General features: G+C 39.8%; 1 protein-coding gene across 1 annotated transcript in view; it reads right to left on the reverse strand.

Annotated features, from left to right (window-relative positions):
- Positions 1-27322, reverse strand: part of RNF144B (ring finger protein 144B) — a 95668-nt gene that overhangs the window by 53483 nt on the left and 14863 nt on the right. The window lies entirely within an intron of this gene.

Genomic DNA, 27322 nt, shown 5'->3' on the forward strand with positions numbered 1-27322 from the left:
CTGCATTTCCGTATTCCAGCAAGGGTGTGATTTACAGCAGCCAAGTAGCAGGAGGATATTTAATTGTGCCACATGACACCAAACCCTCAAGAACTTTTCCTGCTGTAGGAAATGCACCACACCCACAGATAAGAAATATAGATATATCAGAGTGCAGGGGGTGCAGAAAAACAGAAGGAAGTATAGATGTTAATCTATAATTTTCTCCTTATGATGAAATAAGTTTACTTTGTACTTCATGCAATCATTGCTGGCGTTTTGCCTTCAGTACTTTCCTGTGAAAAATTATATATAGGCATTTCTTCCGGGGTGTATAAAAGCTCACAGCTGAGCTTTTAGTTATTTTCAGACAATTATACTGCATAGATTAATTTAGGGAAAAGGCAGTAAGCTTGTGCAACTTTCATTCAGCCTCCTTGCTGAATTACTCCTTTATATTACAGCTTTGCTTGAATTACCATCACATACTCTTTTCCTCTCAGAATAAGTACAAAACTTAGAATTTATCTATTTAACACTGGGTGTTATATATAATTTAAAATATATTTATATAATATAATTTATATAATTTATATATACGTTTTTTATATTTATACATTATTTGTATATATTTAGCGAGGGAGGGAGGGAATAATCACCAGAAAAAATATAGCTGTTCCAACATGTGGAATCTTGTTGATCCCTATGGTGTTCATCAACAGGGTTACAACAGGATTTGGCAAACTAGAGCCATGTCACATATACTGCCACTTGAGCTAGCAGAGCATTTCCCAGCAGAAGCAGACATATATAATCTCAGCAGTGGCCAATCCTAGACAGAACTCAAGAAACACTTAGGGCTCAGAGCTATTTTTTTAGGCTCTAGAGCAGTAGTGAAAATGTGAAATTCTTTGTAAAGCTTTATGAGTAGAAAAGGATTCTCCTTCAGTGGTTACATTTTTATCCTCCATGTTCTGTTTTAGTATGAAATAGCTTGAGCCCCTGTCACTACTCTCTTCACTACCTCCTCTTTGTTCCAGCTCCTCTATTTTCTTCCTGCAGCTGCTCCCTTTGCTACTCTGCCTCCATCACACAAGTACTTGCTAGACCACAGATGAAGCTCAGCAAGAAAACTCTTCCAGTTCTCAGCCCCTGTGCTCAGCACCACACCACTCAAACAGCAAAAGGCAATTATCTCAGGAGAGTGGTGAGAGAGGGAGGATGAAGGAAATCAAGTCATTCATGCAGGTGTAGGGAAAATGGCAGGGCAGTAAGTTCAGGAGCAGAGCAGAGCAGCTGCCAGTAGCAGAGTAGAAAAAGTAGCATCTGGTTTGGTACTTACTCCTTGCTGGCACAACAAAACAAAAACAAGCTTCACTGAAGCAGCCTCCACCAGTGAAGAGACTGAACTGCAACAAAGACTAGTCATCTTCCCTTCAGATGAATGATGAGGCCCACTTGTATCCTGGGGGGGGGGGAGCTGTTCTTTTGAACTATGAAAACTAGATTTAGTACATTAAAATGCACACAAATTCTGGAAACTTCAGCTACAAACATCCCATCATATTTTTATCCCATTTCCTACTATATGTCTCCATGCAAGTTATAATGTGATTGCACAAATGTGCAAAACTGCTTACAACAAAATTATTTTCCCTTAGACATCACAAAATCGGTGATAAAAATTAGGGATGTTTCTCAAGACAATTAACTAGAAGTGTTGAGATACGCTTGTTCCAAGTACTCCACTTCATGAGTATCAAATCCTAAACTGTGGAGCCCAGATTAACACACTGGACAATCACTTACTGATGCTGTGTGGACAGCTGGCTATGCCCCCTACTTCTGTGCTTATCCAGGATCTCCGCAGCAAAGAGGAGCTGAAGGTGACATGGCACTGTGCAGGAGCTCAGGCTATAAGGACTTGACATGATCAATACTGATGATTCTTTCAATTGCCATCACCAAAAGACGTGAGCTGGACTGTTAGGAGCTCTTCTGCCAAAATGATTTGTCTTCCAGCTATACCTCGAGCCCAGGTACTTCACAGTTTCACAGAAGCACATCTTCTTGGCAAGCTAATTTTGTGAAGTGTTATGAGTCATGCTAAAACTGCTACCCAGCTCAAATCCCTGAATCTCTTAACCCAGATTGATTGGTTTCCTTTTTGAGCCAACAAATAAAAAAAAAGTTCAGACTGCCACACAATACCAGACAAGGCACAAGCTAAATTCTCCCCATTTGCTTTCTTCTTGGGTAGCAGTGATGTAAAGCACAGAACTGAGACAGTCCAATTAATCTTTTGGACACTCTTAAATGATGCTTTTATACCTCTGGGCTGGGGGAATGGCTGAGCCTTTGAGATGTCAAAATGCAGTATCACTGGAAACTTTTAGTTGAGTTACTAGCCAGAATAAAAATAAAGGCTGGCATATTTAATTACTAACATTGCTGTGTCATCCTTGCAGCGACTTGAAATACTTCAGAAATGACTAAGCCACTCTGCATTCACTGAAATTACTAATTAATTTTTGACATAGATGAGTAAAAAAGTAATAGCATGACCACTGAAAAGATTGCTCACATCCCACGAACAAAATACCATTAACAGCAAGTGAAAACACTGAGTTAGTGTATAACTAACAGTTTCATTGTAATTCTACATAAAGAAATAGGACTAGCTCTGAGGAAAAAAAAGAAATTTTCACTACCCTGTTTCACAATTTTCAACTAAAAAACCCCAAATATCCTGAAAAACAATTGCTATCCATAGGTGTAACATAAAAACAGGTTCTGTAACAAGCTTTCTAAAACCAGAGCCTAACTAAAAAAAAATTAGTCTTTATCCATCTGACTTTTGTACAGGCAAATAACCCATCTCCCTGTGGAAAAAGAAAGTATTTGTAGATGTAAGAGAGACAGTTTCACAACAAAAATAGATACTAATGAGTAACATAACTAATGCTGAAAACTAAACAGGAAGGGGTTTTGCACAGGGAGTATACATATATCAACTGAAGCTGCAAGTGTGACGCCCCTGATGTCATGGACTATTAATACTTGTCTTCAGTGGGTACTATTTTAAAGAGGGATTACACCATCAAAAGTCATTTGTGGTACCTTCATAAACCAAATGTTTTAAAAAAGAATCTCTATTCAATATATGTGTTTATATAATCACACAATGCTAGAAATAATATGTCAGTGCAAAAAAATACAGAGCTATGTAATATTTTGCATGCAGGCAAGATTTAGTCAGTATAGCTACAAGAAAATCAGGATCACATCTTTTCCTGTTTAAATAACCCTATTGTTCTACAATTCTGACTTGGTATGCAAGTCACTCACTGACAAACCAGGCTTGAAATCTTCATTAATCCCTTTAGCTAAAACATAAAACTTTATTACAAGGAGTTTTCTATTGGAGTGAAATAAATCAAGTTAAACTATTTCAAAAGAATAGTAGGTGCAATCTAAAGAGCTTTTTATTTTACAGTAAAAAAGGGAGTGGGATGGCACACTGTCTACTGCACATTTATAATGATTATGATCTCAAAATGTGTGGATTTGTCTCGGATACAAAGAAAAGTGGTAGGTGACTTACACTCATCCTGCTCCTATGAACAAAGCAAAATGCAATATTCATTAAACTTCATTGGCATAGTGGACCAAACAAAATCATATGGCTTCCATAAGTTCTGTATTTCTGTGTTTCTTTTCTATCCATATTTTTTCCTATGTTTATACTTGGAACTATCTTTTGGTATTTGATCCATACAGAACCATGCTAGAGGAAAAAAAAATAGAGCCTGAGCAGAAAACTATGAGAAGTCAGCCTGCTACCCCAGTGGGTAGGTTTCAGGTGCTTAGAAATCTCAGTTTAAAGATCAAGGGAAATGGCTTTGACAGTGTATTACTGGAATTCCAGTGCAACTCCTCTTCTTGGGACCACGAGGCATCGAGACAAAGTGTATTTGCCCCCACAGCAAAACCTGCTGGTGGCAGAGCTCTACTGGCAATGCCACCAGGAGCGAGCATTTTGCTACTGGCAACCAAACAGTTCTGCAACAGCTCTACAGAAATTTTTGCTTAGGCTAACTCCTTCCTGCTCACTAAGTGTGTGAAGAACCAGCCTGCAAAAAGAAAACAAGCTAAGTTGCCATGAGCCTGCCATAAATAAGACACTGATGAGCTGCCACTGAACAGCAGGCATCCAGCCCAGGGGCAGCCAGAGCAGCACCCTCAGCCCAGGGCACATCCTCAGCCACCTCCTTGCACTCGAAATACAGGGAAGAGGCAGGCTACTGTCACACTCCCCCTTGACCTTCTCCTGCGACATGAGACATGCCAGCCATCGTTTCACAAGGCAGTTGTGTCCCTCCCAAGCTGCACAGTGATCATCAATGATGTGACAGCACTGCTTCTGCAGCCAGGGACACAGGACACCTCTCGGGCTCAGAGGCTACCGTGTGCAAGCAGGTCCAGTTCCCCAGCTGGACAGCACATGTAGCTCCCCCCAGACCAGCACCACCTCATGAACTGATGATAGAAAATAAAATGAAACCAAACAGCTTGCTTTGCTCTCGTGTTCATGTGTTACACATACAGAAGTGGAGTTGCTCAGCTCTTATGGGCAGCAGGTAACAGGCGAGACTTTCTAGCTGCAAAAAGAGGAATTTATAAAGCAGCATTGGAGGAACCATACTAAATACACATGAAAGAGAAGACACTGAAGTTGTCCTCCTGCCTTCTCTTAAAGTCAGCACACATTTTCAACCAGAGTGTATAAAGATTGCATGGGGATAACTTAAGGCTCAGGTAAATTAATTTATTTTCTATTAACTGTGCTCATAGCTAATTTCAGAGAATGGCAGAGACTTTCAATTATGCATGGATATTTTTCTTCCTTTTGATTGTGTGCCCAAAATGACACATTGTGTTGACTTTTAACAAAGTGTTTTGGTCATGTACCTGGAATTGCAGTGATTTCAGACATCAGAATCACCATCAGTTTAAAAATTGAGAGGGGAAAACCATCCTGGCAGCCAAGACAGAAAGCTTCCTCTGTAACAGAGGAGGTCACCAACCTGTCCTTGTCATAAGATAAAAATGTGCAGAATGTTTTCATGTCTCTGATTCTACTGTGTTTTCTGTCCTGCCTCAAGCTCTTAACTGCTTTTTTTGGAAATATTAAGAGACAGCTTCCAACCCAAGCCAGTCTCCTAGGTGATGGCTTTGCCTTAGCCTGAACTCCACCTATAGATTTAAAAGACAGCTAGAATTTGGAGGGGAAGCTGGCAGAGGTCACCTAATAATACATTTCAGCCCAGACCTTGTTGTTTTAACTAACTTCTGAAGTCAAGGATGGGCAGATCCGAGATGAGAGAGAGCTGAGACAATTTTATGGCTATAAAAGCCAACAATAGGATTTTCACAGACATCTGGCAGGAAGGACCAAGGTGTGCAGCTAATGTATACCTTTGATTCATAACTCTTCTTTAGTATTTAAGTATGACACACTTAGCCTTTGATTAATTCAGGGTGAGAAAGAGTTTCCAAGTTGAGAGGGGTTACTTCAATGGACTGGCTATGCAGGGAAATAATGGAACTGAAACATACCCCTAGAGGAAAACCAAGAACTTGTCCCCCTCTCCCAGCATCCCTCTCCTTACTCAACTTCCAGGAAGGGTCTCCATGCCATTCCCCTCCCGTTTTACAGTCTCCTTTCCCTACCAGAATTTACATCTCACCCATTTATGGTGAGAGCGGATATGAAAGGTTTGCCCAGATCCACTTTTCTCTCTATGGAATTTAATCATGTGGTCACATAACACAACCAATCCTTAGTTTCTAAGGATTTCAGTCTCTCAGCAGGGCTATTTGAGTGAGCCTATCTTCTCCCTGCTGCTTTAGGCTGGCCACCTTTGTAATGGCAGCATCCAACAAGGACACAATACCACTTCCCAGATGAGAAGCAGCAACGTGTTAAAACACGTGCAACTGTTTGCTGGCAGCATTCTTATCACATCACAGCTGTAGTAACAAAATCCAAGATTGCTTCACATTCCGGTCTTTTGTTAGGATAGTGATAAAACTTTTTTTCCCTCCTCTGCTCAAAGCAGAGCAGACAGCAATTACAACAATCTCCTTGGAAGGACATCTTTAACACGCACCACCTAGCAAGGAGTTGTTAAATTCAACAATCCCAAAATTAGTATAGTGGGAACTCAAAGCCAGGCACATTGCTTGCTTGCTGCAAGTGACATAAGGATTTATTCAGTTGCACTGAAATAATTTGGGAGGGCTTTACTTAATGTTGTTTATTTTTGTATCTGCTACAATCAACTGCCAGGTAACTTCATTAAAAATATGTGCTTTTTTACCTAGAAATTTGTTTAAGTCTCTAATAAAATTAGGGATACCCATCTGGGCAGAGAGAACATCTAGGAAAAGAAACCTGAGCTTTACAAGTCTCAACAGGGGCAGAGGGTAAGAGGCATACCAAAACCTTTGCTTTTCCAAACACTGCTAAAATCCAAGCAAATAGTGTTTTCTGCTTCAGTACTATCTGCGGTCATTGAAGAAATGACAAGTGAACTCATCTTTTTGTTAAGCTTGACTTCATCTGTGAAAAGCCCCTGGTTCCACTTAACTGCTCTATACTCATCAGGAAGAAATTTAAACAGATCAAGTACTTCCTCCAAGTTTATATTTTATACATGTAAACTTATTTCCTGGGATATGACAAAACACAGTCGGGGCAAAATGCATCAATAAATCTGTTTCCACAGAAAATTACTTTGCATTACACAATATAAACAAAGCTTGAAATGTGAACTCTGAATTTTTAGTTTCCATGAGTTCTGTCTTTCAAGGTGAAGAAACTCTGCTCAGTGAACTTTGACTGTGAGTAAACAACTAAATTTTTCCTTACATTATCCTTAGGATAACTCTCTACATGATTGCAATTTACATATGTTGGGAAAAACAATATCCCAAATCATAGGGAATAGAAATGCTGCATTGTGGAAGAGAAGGAGGCTTTAGACAAAAGGAGAAACAACTGGCCTACTTCCAAAGAAGTCCTGAACACCTCTCTCACTTACGATATGATCAAAGCTAGGTCAGATCCCACCTGCAGAAGGCAGATGGGAAGAAACTTCCAGGATCTTGAAATCTGCCAAGGAGATATGAGACAACATGAAGTTTAAGGAATGTTTGGTGGATGAGAGGCTGGACATGACCCAGAAAAGCCAATTGTATGCTTAACAGGAACCATGGCCAGCAGGGCGAGGGAGGGGATTCTCCCCATCTCTGCTCTCATGAGACCCCACCTGCCAAGGAGATATGAGACAACATATGAGACTACATCACCTGCAGTGATGCGTCCAGCTCTCTGGTCCCACACACAAGAAGGCCAGGGACCTGCTGGAGTGAGTTCAGAGGAGGACCACAAAGATGATCTGAGGGCTGGAGCACAACTCCTATGAAGACAGGCTGAGAGAATTGGGGTTGTTCAGCTTGCAGAAGAGAAGGGTCCAGGGAGACGTTATGGAACCTTCCAGGGGCCTACAAAAGAGCTGGAGAGAAACTTTTTACAAAGGCATATAGTGACAAGTCAAGGGGGAATGGCTTTAAACTGAGAGCTGATTTAAATTCGATATTAGGAACTGAGGGTGGTAAAACCCTGGAACACATTGCCTAGCAACGTGGTGCATGCCTCATTCCTGCAAACATTCTAGGTCAGGTTGGATGTGGCTCTGGGAGATCTCATCCAGCTGAAGATGCCCCTGCTCATTGCAGGGGAGTTGTACTAGATGGGTCCCTTTAACCCAAAATGTTCCATGACTCTAACAGGGGCCAAAGGCAGGAAAACCATTTGACTCTCCTGAATATGAAATTAACAGCATGAAGAGACTGAGCATAACACTCTCTGGTCTTTCTGGTTTTGGTTCATGAATAGAGTACATTTGCTATAATGAAAAATAACAGGTAAAAGGATAGAAGAATCATAAGCACTTACAGAATATTTCTAACACTGCATGAAAAAACACTAAGACCTTTTTGCTTTGTGTATCTTCATGGCTTTTTGAACAACATAAACAAGATGACAAACAGCACCTCCCAGTAGCCTTGCAGAGAGCAAACACAGTGTCAGAATCCAGACATGTACCATCCCCAGGACCCCTGCTGGTGATCACAAACATCTCACCAGTCTCTGGGTGTCCCAGGGAGCAAGCTGCCACAGGCTTCAGCTGGGAAAGCAGCACAAAGCACCTCTCTGGGCTGATAAAACTGGAACAAATCGGCTGCTTCCTACTGAGCAAACTTCAGAGTAATTATACAGCACAACTTGGTAAAAACCAAGAAGCTCCACCTGAGACCCTCTTGAAATATGGTGATCATCAGACTATGCCACTGAAACAGGGTTCACAATAATGGCTTCTTGCCTTTGGGTTAAAAAAAATATCAGATCGTGATGTGAGATGTAGCACTGAAACTTTGTATATGGAAACAGAATTTGGACAGCAGGAGAATTTAGTAGCTTATTTCAACTATGGATTCATTCCTGATAAGGTTTAAGGATTTGAAGAATTTCTGGCAGTTCTGTTTAATTGTTTATTTAGGAATAATTATTTCTCTTCCCCCAAGCAAAATGACAGGAAACATGAATCAAGACTGTTCAAAAACTAAAATAACAACTTCCTTTGTCCTTACTGATAACATTTTTGGTTTTGTGACTTGAGTGGGTATTTGTGTGTGTGTTTACCATGAGAAATCTTTTGCCAATGAATCATTATTTTGATGCAATATTTTACATAAAGCCTACAGTTGATCTTTTGGGTAATTTCTTTTGCTGTCAATAGGATTAGGAAGGAGAGGAGAGAACAGAAAAACACGTAGAAAGAATAAATAAAATTAATGTTTTACAGGAAATCAGATGTTCTCCTGATGTTCTGCTGCAGTTAATTTCCACTAAACACAGCAATGTATGACGGGAATGGAGATAGTGACAGTGACGGAAAAATTCCAATAATGTGCTTTCATTCTTTGATTGTCCTTCCAGGAAACAGAGAAGTTGCTTCAGCCTCCTTCAAATGGCAACAAGTGCACAATAAAATTTTTATCTTTTAGTAATAACCCAAATGTGCAACACTCCACATACCAAGATGTTTTCAGTTTCAATACTATTATGGGCCATGAGGCCCATCCATCACTCTGCCTAGACCACAAAAAGTCTGTTATTGGCACTGTGTGAAGGTTTAAGATTCTCTCACATAAAAGCATCCATAAGCTGACAGTCAAGACCTCTGCTGTCTCTATACCATCCACTGCCAAACAATTTTATTTTTTTCTATTATAAAAAGATTACAAAAAGCTTGTGAATTTAAAATAATGCACATTTGTACAAGTGTTTCCAGCATGTTGCTGAAAAACAGTCAGTGAATAAATTATTTTCCTCATTCAAAAGGCATTGTAAACCATGGTTTTTCTCAGGAATGAAGGTTTATTAATTTGGCAGATTTTATGCTCCCAGCTTGTATGGGAAGAAATGGTTGAGCAGCAAAACTGATGAAGCCTGGTTTCTAACGATTTGTGTGCCCTAACACTACTAGAACAATAACCCTATTTCCCTGGTATCATTTCCAAAGTGCCCCTGGAGCAGGGGCAGTGCAGTTTATGACTTGTGCTGACCCACATGCACACTGATCAGTAAGCCTTCTATGTGATGCTGGGTTTTTGACAGGAAGTACCAGAAAAGGTACAACAGGGGAGCCCTGCCTGCCTTTTTACATCGATGGCTCAGAAAGTTGTCAAGTGTACCAGCAGAAAAATAGTGTAATCCACATGAGCCCTATTTCCCTAAGAAATTCAGTTAAGCAGGAGACTTAAATCAGCTCAAACCTTTAAGGATTAGACTGATCATTTCACAAAATCATAGCAAAAGTCAGGGCACTGTACTGAGTACTCTTCAGACGTGTGACTACGTACAACCTTTCTGTTTCATTATACACAGTAGGAAGTAAAGAGGAAACTTTCATTTGACATTTTGGTTTTGACCATTGGAAGCCAACTTCAGAAGTTTTGCAATAGGCTTTCCAGCTCTTTAACAAAAAACACCTGCAGCACAGATAAAAGGTTTAGATTTTTTTTCTTTTTTGTAGGCCTTGCCACCAGCACCCTCTGATCTTGGAAAAGCACAGTAATTTTATCATCTGTAACACCACAAAAAAACCCCACAACCTTACTTACTTGTATACAAAGTATAAAACACATGCCCCAGCTGTCCTGTATGCTTTGTTACAGACTGTAAAGTGTCTTGCATTCAAGGGCAAAGCAGTGAAACACAAATTTCCAACAGGGAAATCTGGAGTGAATTAAAAGTTGTAAAGTTAAGTCCCTATAAAAAGAAGTTTTCTAGTGAACATCACTGATCTGATGAAGTATATTTGTTTGGAAGATAATAGAAATGACCATTCAAACAATACAAATTATCTATATGTGTTTTTATCAATCCTGCCTTAACTAAGGTAGAAGAGATAAATGCCATATACATTCAACCTGCTTAAATACTAGATGCTAATACAAAATAAATACAAAATGCCTGCAGAGGTGCCACGGGATCACAAGGGGCCACTGATACCTCTCATTTCTGAATCTCTTCCTGTGTTCTTCCTTCGACCTTCCCACCATCTTCCCTTTGACTCATGCCCTTTCTGTCTTGTTATCTCAGCCACACAAAATCTTTGGCAGTCAGTAACTAAAACTTCCTGCACTACCTGTCTGAAACCTGTCTAACTCTATTCTAAAAGTCTAAAATCTTTTCACCTTTTCTTTAGAATAGTTGCTTCCATCAGTAAGCAAAATCCCAAATATCCCACTGTGAATATGGCACTAGCCCAAGATTTTTTCTATCTGTAGAAATATATAACATGCTCCAGTGTACTTGATCTTGTTTTTGCCTTAAAGGCCTTCTTGTGAAATGTGTTGAATGGTTTTTCTTCTAGTATTTACATCTGAGTTCCTCTTTTACTGCAAATGTAACATGCATGACCATGATATTTTAATGTTTGTCATTAATGTGTGCATAGGATTATCAGAAGGCAACTTCTTCAGGTAACACCTATTTGACAACTCCTAACTGCTAACACTTCTACTTTTAAAAGAAATGATAAGAGGCTGTACTTTGTGAGACTATGAAGTAGCCTGGTATCAATACTTTTTATGTTGTAGGGTTTCCGTACCCAACTTCAGACTGTGGTCCCCCTGCCAGGCATCACCCAAACACACAAGAAGCTGCACTGTCAGAAAGAGTTCACAGTCTGAGTTGCAGTCAGAGGGAACAAGAGGAAGAGTTGTGAAATAACACGAAAAGTAAGGCAGGAAGAGTGTGAGTGTGACAGGAAGAAGATACAAGATACCTTTGTACACAATGGAATTAGTCAGAACATTTCACATTTCTTCTTCAGCCTCTTTCCTCCTCATCAAGAAAATAAATAAGTGCAATTCTTGACCAGTACTAACTAGTCATCACCGTTGGCTGGCCACTGGTACAAGTCATAGAGGAAGTAAAGAAGCTGAAAGAAGAGATGTTTCCCTTATGAATAATAAGGCAAGGTGCTTTTTTTAATAGATGAACATAAAAGTTCATAACGACACAAGCAAGGATGACATAGATGGCAGAAGACAAGAGAGTAGCAGTGAGTTGTGGAGGACCAGAAAAGTAGAGGGGAGAAGCAGCAATCCTCCCTGCTGAAAGGCTGTGGGAGAGAGGGCTCTCAGCATGAGCTACAGGCCAGCATAGGGACTGAACCAACAGCTGAACAGCCACAGCCAGCACCACAGGATGTTTGATGGTAACACATAATGCCAGAAAAACACTCACTACAAAACCACATATTTCCTTTCACTGTTTCCAGAATCAGTCATTTCGTCACTTTAAAAAAACCCAACAAAATCCCCAAAACAACAAACATTTTCAAGTAGATTTTAGGCATTGGCCAGAACATTTTTCCAGACTCAAGAGCCACATGAAACACTCCTGCACCAGTTGATCTCAAACATTTTAACACAAAGCTGACAGTCCCCGCATGGCATGAACTGAATAATTACTGGGAGATTTCCCCCCTTTTCAGCCTTTCCTTGTTCATCCACCAACCCTTTCCCCACCTGCCCCCTCCCCCTCAAAAATCCTCTCTGTTTCAGACAGGTCTGTCAAGAACCTGTTTTAGTAATCAGTAGGGTGCTCCAATTACTTCATCATGACACAGATATTGCCAACACCTCTAATGCGGAGGTGTTTCTGGCAGAGTTTGTGTTTTGCCATGTAGCCTTCCTCCACAATGGGAGTCACCTCAATAACAGAAGACATTTTGCTGACAGTCACAACTGAGAGGAACTTTCCCTGGCATTTGTAATTGGAGCTTCACTAACTGATTGTCCTGAAAAATGATACAAGGAAACTATTCTAGGAGGGATTAGCTCTTAGTTAGGAGATAGAAACAAAGCAGTGTTTAAATGCCATGAAATCAAGGACCACTCCACAGACCACTCTGGAAGAACAGTTCTGTGTGGACCAGCTTTCTGAAAAACAGATTTAGAAGGATGTAGAGACCAGGCTCTAGAAAGCTTCTGTTTGTCCGTCTGTCACTGGGGCTGGCAGAAGCCAGGCAGACAGGTTAGTGATCCCCTGACTCAGCCTCCTTGCAAAGTCACACAAAGCTTCGCCTTTCCTCAGATACAAAGTCCCAAGCCCTGCTAACAAAATCAGCAAGGGATCAACTATCCCAGTCCTTAGCTAGACACGTTTCTCCTTTTCAAAGTCTGTTTAAGCCATTGAATCATCACGAATGATGTCTTTATCAAGCCTGCCTCCAGTCACGTGGCAAATGCAATACTATTCAATACTGCCTGGCAGAGTAATTGAAACCCAGTGTGTGCAGAACAGTGCTCTGCTGCCCTGAAGCTCAGATCAACTCTTGAGCATTGCTTTGCCATGATTTTAGACACTGGGAAAGATTTTTGCCTTTGAGAAATATCATGGGCTCCAGAGCTCCTCCTCCATTTCCACCTCCACTTCCAAATGAGAACAATTAATCTTTTTTGCCAGCCAGACCCAACTGAACAAGCTCTCCTCTTTTTTATATATATATTATTTTTTCAGTCCATTCCCCCCATATTGACATGCACTACAAGAAAACAGTATTGGCTCATTTGTGCTCCCTGCAGCTATTCAGCCTTTTCTGGGCTGTGCTGCATTTATAGACTTCCTCTTGGGACAACTGCTCCATTTTGGGTAAAATTACAGTAAAACAAGAAACAGCTGATAGAGGGGTCTGGCCTGAAAGTCAAAAGGTTCACACAGCATGTTACCAACATCTGGAGTGCTGGACAACCTTTAGTTAAGTACTGTGATCATACAATTGCATAATTTGTCTTAATATCATGCACAAAACAAACCTGATGGTATCTAATGAGCTTTTCAACTTCTGCAAAAGGCAAAATCACCAATCCATACTAGCACTGTGTGGGAATTTCCAATAAGGTTTCCAAGAGGGGAAAAAAAAAAGCCCTCTGCTGGGATAAAAGCCCTCTGCTTCTATACCCCATCTCTTTCAAACAGCTGCTGAGCAAAGTGCTAAATGAACATGCTACAGGGTCACCTGAAAACCAGCCCTGACCAGTTATTCAGTGGTCCTTCAGAACAAAATAAATATTGAACACTTCAAAATGCAGGTCATATTTATTCTTTACCCTAGTTTAAAAGGGGAATAGTCAATAACGCAGTAAAAAAACACAGAAAACATTAATGAGAGAATGCAAATTAAGAGCTGTTGTGATAACTGGATAGTGTCTGGCATTAGCAGACTGAAGAAAAACACACTACTGTGTAAAAGGTGAATAATGTCTGAAAAGAAGTGCAATTAGGACCAGCTATCACAGGGTTTAACACACTATCTCTTCAGACTACACCAAACAGGTTCATGAGGATCTTTGCTAACTGAAATCAGATAGATGCTGCTGGAGGAGGAAGTTACTGGTGTTCCCTACGGCTCACTTGCAGGATAAATGCCTTTGAGATCCAGAGCACCAAACAGGGCACCAAACTACACTTTCCTTTTCTTTTGTTTGTTTTGCCACACTGTAGCTACTTAGTAGCTTGCTCACTAAGCTTTATTCACTCCTCTTTCTGCCTTCCTTTTATTTTGCTCTGTATTACAAGGTGCGGGATAATGTTGTTAAACAATCACATTTGTGAAGGTCAGAAAAAAGTACCCTTTTGAAATAATTCAGTGGGAATCAGCAGAGGAGTTGCACACAAAGGGCAAAGGACGAAAGATGATTCCATCCCCTCCGAAACTGTGGCTTGTCATAGGGGCATACCAGGCTTGAATTTCCCTTTTGATACAGCTACATGCCAGTCTCGATTTTAAAGATCCATTGCAGTAGAACTACTGCCTCTGCATTATTTTAAACTATTGTGAAGAAATACGAACGCAGAAAGATCTATTTTCATATCAATATTCTAAAGGCACATAAAAGGGAATCTAGCTTTGTCCTCATGATTTACACTGTCAATAGAAAGCTTTAACTAAGTTACAGTATTATTATTCAGTTGGATTTGGTTTTTTGTATAGCAAACATATGTGAGCTATAAATCTCAAGAAACAAAAAAATCTATTTAGCTGTAGGCGCTTTTATATCACCAGCAGTCTTAGGTATGCTTTCAACATTTTGTCTGTTCAATGCTAATGGCAATGGATTAGGCAGATTAGATATGCCTACCAGTGCAGCTCCCCGATAAATTACAGACTTTCTATCCACAGCAGGCCCTCAATAATTCCATTTTCTGTAGAAATGAAAATGTGTCTTTGGAACAAAAGAAAGCACTCAGCCGTAGAGCCATTCACAGGAAGTTTTGCTGGCATACAGCTATATGTCAAAGCATGCCTACTGTTCTGTAAGTCACCCTGGGAACAGCAGGACGAATGAAGCCTGGTTTCCTACAGAATTATGTCCTACATTTAGCACCCACAGTGTAAGGCAGTCCCTGAGCCCTCCAGTGCAACACAGCAGTGTTCCCTATGCTCCCTCACTGCAATCTTACACAATACCTGAACTTCTCCATCCCACACACTGCTCTGCCCAAGTGTCCTCCAATAACATTTCTCCACTGCCTCCTCTCCACGCCCTTCCCCTTCCTAGAGTCACCATCCTCATCCTTCTTTCTCCTCAGCTCCTCCCAGCCTAGTGCTACACCTGCACTGATGGGTGACCAGCAGCAGCTGAACATAATGAATGAGACCTGAACTCTGTCTCCTCCAACCTGGCAGGAACCACTACAAGCTGGGCAGTGAGTCCAACACCATTAGAAGGAAGATGGACAGACAAAGGAATGCATAGGGTGGTTACACACACAGTGTTTTCCTTGAAAGCTAAAAATCTAATCTCTTCCAAAGGTTGCTGAGATGCTTCTCGGTGCTCCTTTTCAGGAAACACATCAGCATGAAAGACTTACCAGAAAATTCACCCTTCAAAAACGTCCTGAGATAATTATTTTCATTGCACAACTTCTGCTTCTGGGAGTTCATTTGTACAGCTAACTCAAAAGAGAGAAAATATTCAGTAAGTGTGTTATTAAGTTTTATGCATTTTATTGCAGCCTATAAGAAGCTATGCTGCCTCAGACTGAGGTTCTCAGCCTTATCTTCCACCTACAGAAAGGCCTTGGCATGACAGAAGAGGATGCACTATGCGATTCCTCAAAAAAGATGGACTTGTGGCAAGCTTTTCAGTTTACTCTAGCTGCGAGGTATCAGAGCTTTATCAGCAAGAGATTTAACAAGGTTTTGGCTGCTGTGTTATAAGAGAGATCTCAATAGCAGTCAAACAGTTTTTGTGTTTGTATTTTCAAACTGTGTCATGGAGCCTAAAGCAAAATTTGCTCTGTGGAGGAAAAAGTATGAAGTCTTGGCAAAACCAACATGGATAGTTGGGGCAAGCCCACAGGGCCCAGCCTGTCTTTGTGAATCTTTTGACAGGCTGTCCCATGAAAACTAAATAAAAAGCAGGAGTGGAAAAATAGGGACACAGTCATGGATACACTGAGTGTGTCTGTATGCTTTCCATTGGAATAAGGGTTATTTTTTACCACCACCCACATAAAATTTCCCACTTCCAGCTGAACTTCTCAGCTGAAAACTGGGAGACATCAATTTTAGATAATGAGTAGAGAAAAATATATCTACATACCTATCACAGGAAAGTATTTAATTGTGATTATAGACACCAACACCCACCTTCTGAGATTATGAATAAGCTGCATTTATACGAAAAGCTATTACCATTAATTATATTGCTTATATGGTTTACTAAATATCTGTAGATTCTATAAACTTCGTCGGAACCACGGACCTCTTTAACATTCCCACCCCTACTGGTATACAAAGTAATGGGAATTGGTTTTGGCCCATTACCACCATTTTCTATTGGCAGAAGTCAGGGCCTAACATTAATATTTCACTTTCTTCACTCCCTTTTCTTTCATTCCCTCTCTACAATCCAAGAAGACATTACCTTTTCCTCTACAAACAGCTATGCCTTTGAAGGATGATATTAATATAACTTGTTATAAACTAAAAGAGGCATTGAGGCAAATAATACTATACATGAAAGAGGATTCCCTGCGTATGTTAAAATTCCCAACTGAATTTCTTTCATCACAGAGACAGAGCTCTAAATGTGCTTTTAATTCTTGAATTTTTTTTTTTGATGATTAAGCTTGGCATAATTACTTATTTACAAAATGTCAGAATTATACATTTCATTAATTTTTCAAAATGTTTTTACCAGCAATATTGTCAAATGTTCTCTACAAGTTTTTGCTTCAGAATTTATGTAATACAGAAGAAAATTATTCTCCTTCAAAGAGTCCTGTCTTCAGATAAGTAAGCATTTTAGAATTACTTGATTCTTTTAAACATAATCCTTTATCTTCTAATGATGTGAAATACATTAATCTTTCCTGACTCTATTTGTCACAATTTAGTTTCCTCCTGATATGCTACAATTCTTGGCAATTATTTGAATCTTGCCCTAAAACCCAGAACTGAAAAAGCTAAAAATATTTAAATACATTATTTCAAGTAGAAATTTTAGATACATATAAATTCACACCGGCAAAAACTTAGTAGAACTAAGAAATGAGCTCGAGCTTCCCAGAATCACAGTATTTTGTGTTCTATTTTTATTCAAACAAAGCCCAGTCAAATAGAACTAACCATGACACAGAAGACTGAAATAATTTTTAAATGCATTATCTTCTTTTCACTGAGCATTCAGTCTGTTCAGCTTAGTGCCAACACAAGCTCTCCTTAAACCCTAGTCTGCACTCATGGGATAAACTGCTGATTATATCAAAGGAACCTTCTCGTTGCCAAAGCATTTGATACCTGGCTGGCATTTTCCCTAGGCAAGTGTGTTTTTCAAGGTCTATGAACTTTATTGTAGCTTATGCTATTTTGGTCCTGTGATAGTTAGAAGCAGCAGCTGAGACAGATCCAAGCCTGTCATTTTCTAATCTAAGTCACCACACACATCATGCTTCATCAGTGATGAAAAATAGAAATACAGCAGCCAGACGTGTCTTTGGCCAGAGAGTGTCCAGAAGACATTTTAATGAAGTCTAATGTCCATAGCTCAAATTCACTCTGTGTGCAGCAAACTGAACTACACAGACAGTACATTCATCCTCAAAGAAAACTGAAATTACTTTGATTCTGGTAATTGTTAGGTCTAATATTAGCAGTGTTTAGGGAAAGAGAGCTATGCTATCCTATCCTCCATGGAATCACTTCAAGGTACCACAGCAAGATGGGTAAAAGTAAATGCTACTGCCCCGAGGATGAGAAGAAACTAAGTACTTCTGTCCTCATTCCTGTGCCAGCAACATTTGGAAATAGCAGCAGAGCAGGGATATAGGTAGGGCAGAGGTGATAGGAGTAGGGTTATGGTCGGTGGGGGAGTTATTGGACTGCAGTGGAGAGAGAGTGAAGACCTGAAAGACGTCTGGAGGGATTCCCAAGTGTCCCTAGGGAGTGGATACCAGCAAGGAATTAGAGGGTTCTGAGAGGGGTAGAAGATTTAGGAGCAGTCAGGGACAATTTGTGTCTGTAGCAGGTTTTCTTCCCCTCCTCTCCCCCTAACCTTTCCTGCTCCTCCTCACAGTCTGACCTCAGTACAGCTGATCAGCTGTACTCAGCTTATATCTTTTCGACGCTCTATCTTCTTTCCCTATCTTTTTCCCAGGCAGGCAAAGCACCCCAATTCCACCTCCATCTCTCTTAGATACCATTTTCCACATATTCCCTTTCTCCCACTTCCCTTGAGAGTTTCTGGCATGTAAGAACAATAATGTGAGCTTGATGGGACTTGGAGGAGAGAAAACTATAAAATGGACCACAATGTTCTTTCCTTGCTCTCTTTGCAAGCTGTTCTGGTCAGTTAACACTTCATTCACCATCGGTAAGAATCTTTCCTGACTAGTTTAATTCCTTCTTGTAAATTCATAGCCCCCTTTTGGACAATGGATATTTTGAGCCCCCACGTCTCAGGAACCTGAAAGAAAAGCTAGATGGGAATAGATCACTCTGACCTTGAAACATTTCAAATATGTTTCCTGCTCTTGTGCCCACTACACCATCACATTTCTTTACTTCCAAAAATTCCACTTGGAGGCAGAATGTTTTGTACAGAACAACACCACAAGAGCTAAAAATAAGTTGCATATACCTGTGACTGGAAACAGTACATCAAGGCCAGGAAAATCCAAGAAAATGGGGAATGCTTGACAGACAAAGAGAGTCTGTCAAGTAAAATTGCCCTTCTGCTGCCAACATTATTTAAGACAGAAGAATCTCCACTGGTTTCCAGGACATTGGTCCCACAAATAAACTATCTCCCAGCCTATATTTCAAGTCTCAATTGCTGCTTTGATGATTGACTTGCTATTGCAAAAAAAATGCCCTTCATTTTTCTAAATAAGCAGCCTACTCATTGTTCTCTAGAAACTTTTCTCGAAACAAGTGTACATTTGTGTCTATGTAAAAGCTTTACATTTGAAAGCACAGTTGTACTAATTTTTGTTCATAATTTCAGGCTTCCCTCTGGCAATAAAAAATTATGCTACCTAGAGTGATGTAAATTGGGTACCATAATAACTAACTCAATTTTTAATGTCTCTCCCTTTCTTTAGTATCAATTACCTTCTGCAACATCACAGTGTCATGTGAAAAAAAAACACTTGAACAAATTATGCACTTTACAAGGAAAAATCAAGAGGATGTAGGAAAAAAATGTATCTGACTACAAAGACAGTGTAAACCAAGGCAATGAGATCACTGTTCCCCTACAGCTTATAGAGTGGTCCTCTTTTACGCTTTTTTTTCCCATCAGCATAGAATAGGTTTTACAGCTCCTCCTCTCCCTTCAAGTGGCATCCATTAACACTGGACTAAACACACTCTGTCCACATTTCAGCCAGGGTAAGGTGGCAAAGCCTTTTCAGGCTGCATGAGAAATTCATACCAGCTAAGAATCATTTCTGACATTAATGAAATGTACAATGTTTGGCCCTTTTTTGAAAAGCAAGTTCAAAGTGATTGAAAAATACATCCAAAGAAGCATAGCTACATTTTACATTCACCTCTGCATACAGTAATCACGTTTAATAGAATGTAAGGCAGACTTGGGCTTCATCATACAGGGGCTATTATAAATTGAACACCATGTAAGGAAAAAAATTTAAAAGTGGACAGACAAGCAGAAAGAAAGATAAACTATGCACATAAGATATCTTAAAATAAACCCACTTGGAAAGGGAACATGAAAAATATCTTGACTGCTAATCAAAAAAATGTATAAAAATTTAAACTAGTTGGATGACTGCATATAAAGGCCACACTTCTCAAAAATTCCAACACTTGCTACATAACAACAGGCTATACTCCTCTATTTTTGAAGACACTGATTTATTTTTTCTTGAAAAGGGAAGCCTTACACTATTCTAATGAAAACAGTGGGTCTGATTATTTAGTTCGAGATACCAAAATGCCTTAGACATATCCGTGATGATAAACATGACATTGTATTCTTTTGCTTTAGTCTAAAGAGCCCTCTAGTGCTCACCACCAGCAGCCATAATATATTCTTTCAAATAAGTAAGGAAATTCCTTGCATATCTCTGCCTATTAGCTCTACCAAACACTTCCAACTAAGGGAAAGAAAATTAATTTTAGGCACTGGGTGATACATCTGCATGAAGAAAATAACTTCCATGGTTAAGACTGTTATTTGGAAAATATGTTTATGATGCTTTCTGTATAATTTTAAAGGACTCATGGGTTTAAATAACATTTCAGTCATCCACTCACAACATTCATTGATGAAATTTATTTATATATAGAAAAAGAGCCTTCAGTTTTCAAAATTATTTAGCTCTCTCAGTCACCACTGATTAAAGTCAGTGACTAATGGATCACGCTGCAATTATCTCTGGAGAGGTATTTTTTTCCATAAATGTTCTATTCAGGTAAGTTCATGAAGGACCACCCCATTCCCCTTTAAACAATTAATTGCAAAAACCTTCAGACCATGTTTTGGAGAAAAGGTGCTATTAGCTTAAGATTTCTCATTCATTCACATGCCCCACTCCCTCATCTGGGTCAACAAAATTGCCTGTGGAGATAGGCTGTGAACCACATCAGGACATTCCTCAGTGCTACCACAGGCTGTAGAAAAAACATAGAGAATATGCCTTCAAGTTCCCTATCCACCATCCGAGAAAGGATTTTAACCCATTACTCCACTGGAAAGAACTACAAGACAGAGATGTGGCAATCCATAAAATAGCACAAAATATTCTTACATTTTGTCCAGAAGGAGGCTACTGATAGACTAATATGATCCCCTCTGTAATGTCCAATGACTTGAGTCCCTGCTCTTAAAAAAGTTTAGTTTAGCAGTACAGCACTTGTTATTGAATCTCCCACCAGTAACAATGCAACAATGGATTTACCAGCGAGGGGCAGTTGCCAGGTATCACAGAATGAACACCATTCCCTTTTTTAAGGGGAAACTGATTCTTATCCAAGCAGCTATAATATTAGAATGAAGTTAGTACAAGATTGTAACTGATTTCCTTTTCTTATCCTAGCATCAGCAAGTTACTGTCAGTTACACCTTAGAAACACTATTTTGTCAACTGCAGTCACAATCCAGATGTGAGAGAAAAAATGTATTCTCTGCACTTCAAATTTAAGAAACTACTTGTATACTTACAAACACATGCCAGCGTGTTGTTCTTTCACTGTGCAACCATTATCATACAGAATTCCATACCCAGACTTTGCAGTAAGCTTTCAAAAAAAACCCAAAAAAACCCTGCAAAGCCCCCCCAAAGCACCAAACCTCCCCTCTAGTTTAGCTGAAGACCTATCTATGTTCTATTTACAGAGACACAGACAGAGCCTTTGGTCTTAGCAACAGCAAAGGGCTGGATAGAACACTGCCACCCTTAGACGTGAAGCTTTCACAGGAGATTATGAGGTTACTTCAGATCTCAAAATCTCTAGACCCCACCGTGCACCCAAAATTGTCCAGGACAAGGTACCTCTACTACCTACATCAGGAGTAGAGAATATATGTATCTAGAGGATAATGAGATGGCAAAGACAAAACTACTATGTTCCTTAAGCTATAAAAGTGTAACTTGTATGGACTGAGTGGTTACACTGGTACTTCTACATAGCCTTGATACAGCTCTTGAAAGTGAATTTAAATTTAGTTTCTCAACCTGAAGGATACTTGCTGTCAGCAAGAAAGGCAATTCTTCATCTAACCGAAGCATTTTCTTTACGGGGATAATGCAATAAATATCAAAGTATTATGGTGTTTTATTCCTGCTTCTTTCATGATTTATAGTAGCTTTTTATATCCACTGCATGATTGCAATTGAAAAAGGGCCAGAAATGTAATGCTGCAGTGAGATAAAAGCCAATATATTAAATACTTATGGAAAAAAATATTAGATTTCTATAGCTTCTTGATTTCTAGAAAGACTGTGCAAAAGTTTTGAGAATAAAGTTTGACAGCAAAGGCATGCCCTCTGACAAGACTGACATTCATCCTTGAGATGTCATTTCAAAGTCCACATTTAGATTTGCTGTAGTATAAGGATATATTATGTGCAATCAAAACCACTGCTAAATGAATGGGATTAGGAAGCGTAACATCAGCCTTTGTCTGAGCTCTGTTAGGCAAGCTGGACATATGAAAAGGCACCTCGTGACTGCTTGTTCACTCTTCCATTAGGAAGAATATAGAATATACAACACAGTCTTAACTCCTGTATGTTTACTTAGAGGATTCTTACTTCAGGGACTTGAAAGGATACATTCGTGTTGTATTGCTGTAAGAACAAGAAGTGTAAATTATTTTCAATATGGAATGAAAATGTCAAATCACTTACCTCAGTTAGAGTGTTTGTGCAAAAGCTTTAGAACTGTTCATAACATCCTAGCATTAGCACAAGCTGGTTATCTGAAAGTAAATGAAATTGATGCTTCCTATGAAATCAGTAAAATTATCTAGGGAATATAAGAAAAAGGAAAACAGATAAAATCCTGTAGTGAATTTAAGTCGATGGAATTAATCTATTGAGGTCATTAACGACAAGGTCAAAGCGCATACAACTTCACCAAGAACAACAGTACCAGAGAAGAAAACCTTGTTTTCCCAAAGGAAATTTACCAATGCTTTACTATTATTATATTTTTCCATGTAAATTAGAGTTCAATTCTCAGTGTCCTGTTATGATTTCCTTCTTCATGTAACCTCCATTAGAAAATGAAATGCAGCATGAAAGAAAGCAGACTGACACTAGAACAAATTAATTATGATGCTCTGACATGGGGGATTGGATTGTTTTATTATATTAACGATAATACAGATTAATTTTGAAGAACCCTACTGGTCCTAATTCACAGAAACTAGAGATGCCACAAGACTCTTTTGTTAAAACAAGCAATAATTTCCAAGGTCAGGAAAGAACTTCGCATGCCATTATTTGACAGGAACATTTTCAAATACTTCCATGACTCAAAAACATGTTTGACAGCTGCTCTCAGGTCAACTGTCATAAACACAAGGTTTCATTTTTACCCTGACATAGCCAAAACTATCAACTAATCTATCCCTTGAGAATGACACAATATTCCAAATTTATTCAACATTTTTTCTTCTCCTCCTTGAAAAAAGGTCAGGGTAAGGAAAAAAACATGAACTGCAGATCCCTATTGAGAGATGACTCTGCAGAGGTCAACTCATGTAACCATGCATATTTTCTTCATCTGAAAACTGAGAACCATAGCATGAATATGCATCTTCTGCAAAAGTTTTAAAGAGAACTGTAATTTGGTAGTTACAAAGTGCTTCTGTCTTCATCTTTTAAAAGCACATTGAACAGAAATAATTTACAATATGTAACTTCATACTTCCTGTTCCACGCTTGATTAATGACCTATTTTTCTTGTCCACTTCTCAGAGAGATTTCAGAAATGAACGCATTTTCCTTCTGCAATCAAAAAGGTTTATGGATCTCTTAAGACTTTACAAAGATCTCTTCAAATGCACGTTAACATTACATGTGAAAGATGAGGAGACTTACATATTTGCCTGAGATGTTTTCAACCCATTTCAAGTAAAATAAAAGTCAGACATTAAAAATTTTACAACTGTTTCATATAAAGTCAAGTATGAACTGAGCTCCTAGTTGAAACTGAAGCTACTTCAAATTCTGTGCAACACAGACCAAAGCAGGGAGCCGCTGCACAACAGCAGTACATGCTATAGCCACCATCCTGCCTGGCAAAACCAGGCTGAAGCCCTGTACTCAATGTGCACCTCTAGTTACGAAGCTTTAAAGAAAGCAGCCACCAGTACTTCACAGGCCTCACATGGGAAACTGGTTGGATTATATGGAATTAAGAATGGTGTGACACTAAAATTCAGCACTTCAGAGCAGACAGTAATAGTAAACAACTAGAAAAGCAGCCAAACTCTTGGACCTTCCAGAGGCAGCTGGAGTGCTCACCTCTCAGCAGTGGCTACTCTCCTGGTCCAGCAGTGCTGTTCTGAGCACGTGTCCAGGGGCTGCCTGCAACTGTTCACAGACTTTAGACAAATGCAGTTTTGATTCCCTGCATTTACAGCATTGTTCCTTATGGTAGCATATCACATGATAAGCAATATTTGGCACATAAACCTCCAATATTTAAATAACATTAGGAAACCTGATTTTAATCAGTTATTAATCACAGTCTTGTGTCTGTAATTGTCCTTCCTACAAAAATACACTCAAACCTCTATGGTCATGCCTTCAAAGCACAAATTTACCAACACTGACATAATAAAAAAGAAAAGAACATATTAGAATTCAGCTCCATACATTAGAACCAACAAGTTTTCTCTTTTAAAGTAAACATAATTGGGAGGGCAATAGGATTTGGGAACTTTTAAAAGTGTTCTTTGTAAAAGTCATTATATACCTTTAACTACTTGTTTAAAGTTTAATTAAGAAGTGGGGGGGGCGAGGGGGGAAAGAACCTCTCTGGAAAGTTGTCCAGCTCCACAATGCTTTGCTGTCTACTTTAGTATCTGTGGCTCACATGGCATAGGTAAGCCCTCTTTAGGTACTGGGAGACTGCTCTAAGGTCTACCCAGAGCCTTTTCCAGGCTGAACTACACCAACTCTCTCAGGCTGTCCTCATATGGAAGGTGCTCCAGGCCTCTGACAATCTTCAAGGCCTTCCACTGGACTTGCTCCAACAGATCCACATCTTTCTTACGCTAGAGGCCCCAAAGCTGGACACAGCACTCCAGGTGGGGTTTCACCACAGCAGAGCAGAGGGGCAGAATCCCCTGCCTCAACATGCATCACACTTCTTTTGATACAGCCCAGAATGCAATAAGCTTTCATGTTTAGTTTTTCATCCACCAATTCCCCTTATTTCAATCCACTCATTTCCCAGCCTGTATCCATGTTTGGGATTGCCCCAACCCAGGTGTAGGATCTTGCACTTCGCCTTGTTGAACTTCATGAGGTTTGCATAGTCCCACCTCTCAGGCCTGTGCAGATCCCTCTGGATGGCATCCCTTTCCCTCCAGCCTGTCAACTGCACCCCACAGCTTGGTGTCATCAACAGACTTGCTGAGTTGTTTTTGCTTGTACTACTCAAGTACAAGCAGTAGTCCTAAACCTAAAATAATATTAGTGAACAAACAACTCACTGTTTTCTCAGAACACATCCCCCATTTCCCTTGTTGTTAATGTCATCAGGTTGTCTGAGTTGAGCTTGAACTAACAGCTTTATATCCCAAACTCTTCTGTCAGAGGGCCAAGGGGAGAAAACAGATAATGAATAGGCAAAGGATAAATGAGTGCTCGGTGGCAATCACCCAGGAGATGGACACAGAGAGGCAGGAGCTCAGTAAATCCACACACACAAGTATTCTGGATGAGGGAGGTCCTCAGAGGTCATCAGTTCCCTACTGCCACCCCAAGGGTATTACCATATGCACGCTCTCAATCCCTCTATACATTGTGCCAGTCCGGCTTCTTCCTGTGCTTTAATTCATTCCTGAACCCCTTCATTCACAAGTTGGATCTCCTGAGCTGATGGACAACAGGACCATCAAAGCTCCCTTAATTCCCAGGCAGCAACTCAGGACAAAGCAGCACATGCATCTGTCTTCTGAAAATAAAGGACCAGGATACAAACCACACAAGGGGAGTCAAAGGCAATGAGCATGTAATCAGTGCTGAAGGGCACGCTGCATACTCTGTGACTTTTTTTAATGCCTACTTTTTACAGCTTTTGTGAATTAACACACTTAGCAGGCTGGTGGAAATCTGAGTCATCTGTAACATAAAATCAATGTATTCAAATGTTAAAAACCAGCAAGTACAAGTTTCAGGTTTTAGGAGATATTAGAATTGTAATTTGTTTTGCTATTAAAAATATGTCTACATATACTATGTAAAAAATCTAATGTTTTATTCAATAAATAAAATGTAGAACTGTTATTCATATTACTTAACATTTGGTTTTAAGACCCAAGTCAGCTAATCTCTGGGGATACTGCAAAATCTAATGATTAAGACTAGTTTTATTAGCACACACAAAAAAGAGAAACATCTCATAAGAGCTAAAAAACCTCAGAAGGATTCAAAACAAAAGAGTGGTTTGTTTTGCTAATGACAAAGTAGTTCTAATTCTTATTAAATTTTCCCTTTATGACAAAAGACCAACTTTTTGATTCAAAAGCAAATCATTAGAACTGTGAGGACAGAAAGAAATGTACCCTCAACTGAAATTTTACTCAAATTTTTGCATTGTTATTTTAAATATTTAGATATAATGCCTCCAACACATTCCAATCTGGTGCAACGGTGGGCTTCCCCTGAAAGATGAGCTCCTACTTGCCTCCTTCCCCCTCACGTCTTTCTTCCTTAGCTTCTTCTACACCAGACCTGGTAACTGTGCAACCACCAAGTAAGACAGTCCAGCTGACTCATCTGACAGAAGATTTAGTCAAGTCTTCTGCCAAACTCCAAAAAAGAATAAACATTTGTCATCAGACCAGTTTACTGGACTTGCCCCAGCAACAGAGGAAGTATATGAATTGGTACAGAAATGTAAGAGAATTCCACTTTTTCCTACAGGAATGGCAGTTGTACTAGACAGCATCATATCCATGCTCAGGGCATCGTTTTAAGCTAAAACTGACCTAACTTCATCTTACCTCCCAAAAAGAAAGAGGGTCCTGACTTCTAATTTGTGCCAGAATAGCACTGGTGCAGGCATGTGATCTGCAAGGTCTGGGCACTGAGCAGAACCTTAAATGACAAAAAACCTGATCACTTTCCAACTGCTCCATGTCTATTATCCAGTTAATCATGCTGCCAAGAAGAGCTAGAAGTAGCATAAAAGAGAGCAGCAACATTTGGTGGGTGGCCAGGAGGAGGAGGACAGAGACACCCCCTCTGGCAGAAGCACAGACTGAAGGTATTTCCATGCAAAATCGAGGACAAGGGCAATTCCTCCAAGGGCCCAGAGTAAGGTAAGGAAGGAGAGGAGCTCCACCTCGTGAGGCCAACAGGCACCAACGGGCACGTTCGTCCTCTGTAATCCTTACACAGTCCCTGTGTGATGGATGAAGGGTCAGGCACATGTGAAACTTTCCCGTGTTCGAGTGGGTTCTACAGTTTTCACATCCTTCCACT

Source organism: Corvus cornix, chromosome 2 (assembly GCF_000738735.6).
Source record: "Corvus cornix cornix isolate S_Up_H32 chromosome 2, ASM73873v5, whole genome shotgun sequence".
NCBI lineage: Eukaryota > Metazoa > Chordata > Aves > Passeriformes > Corvidae > Corvus > Corvus cornix.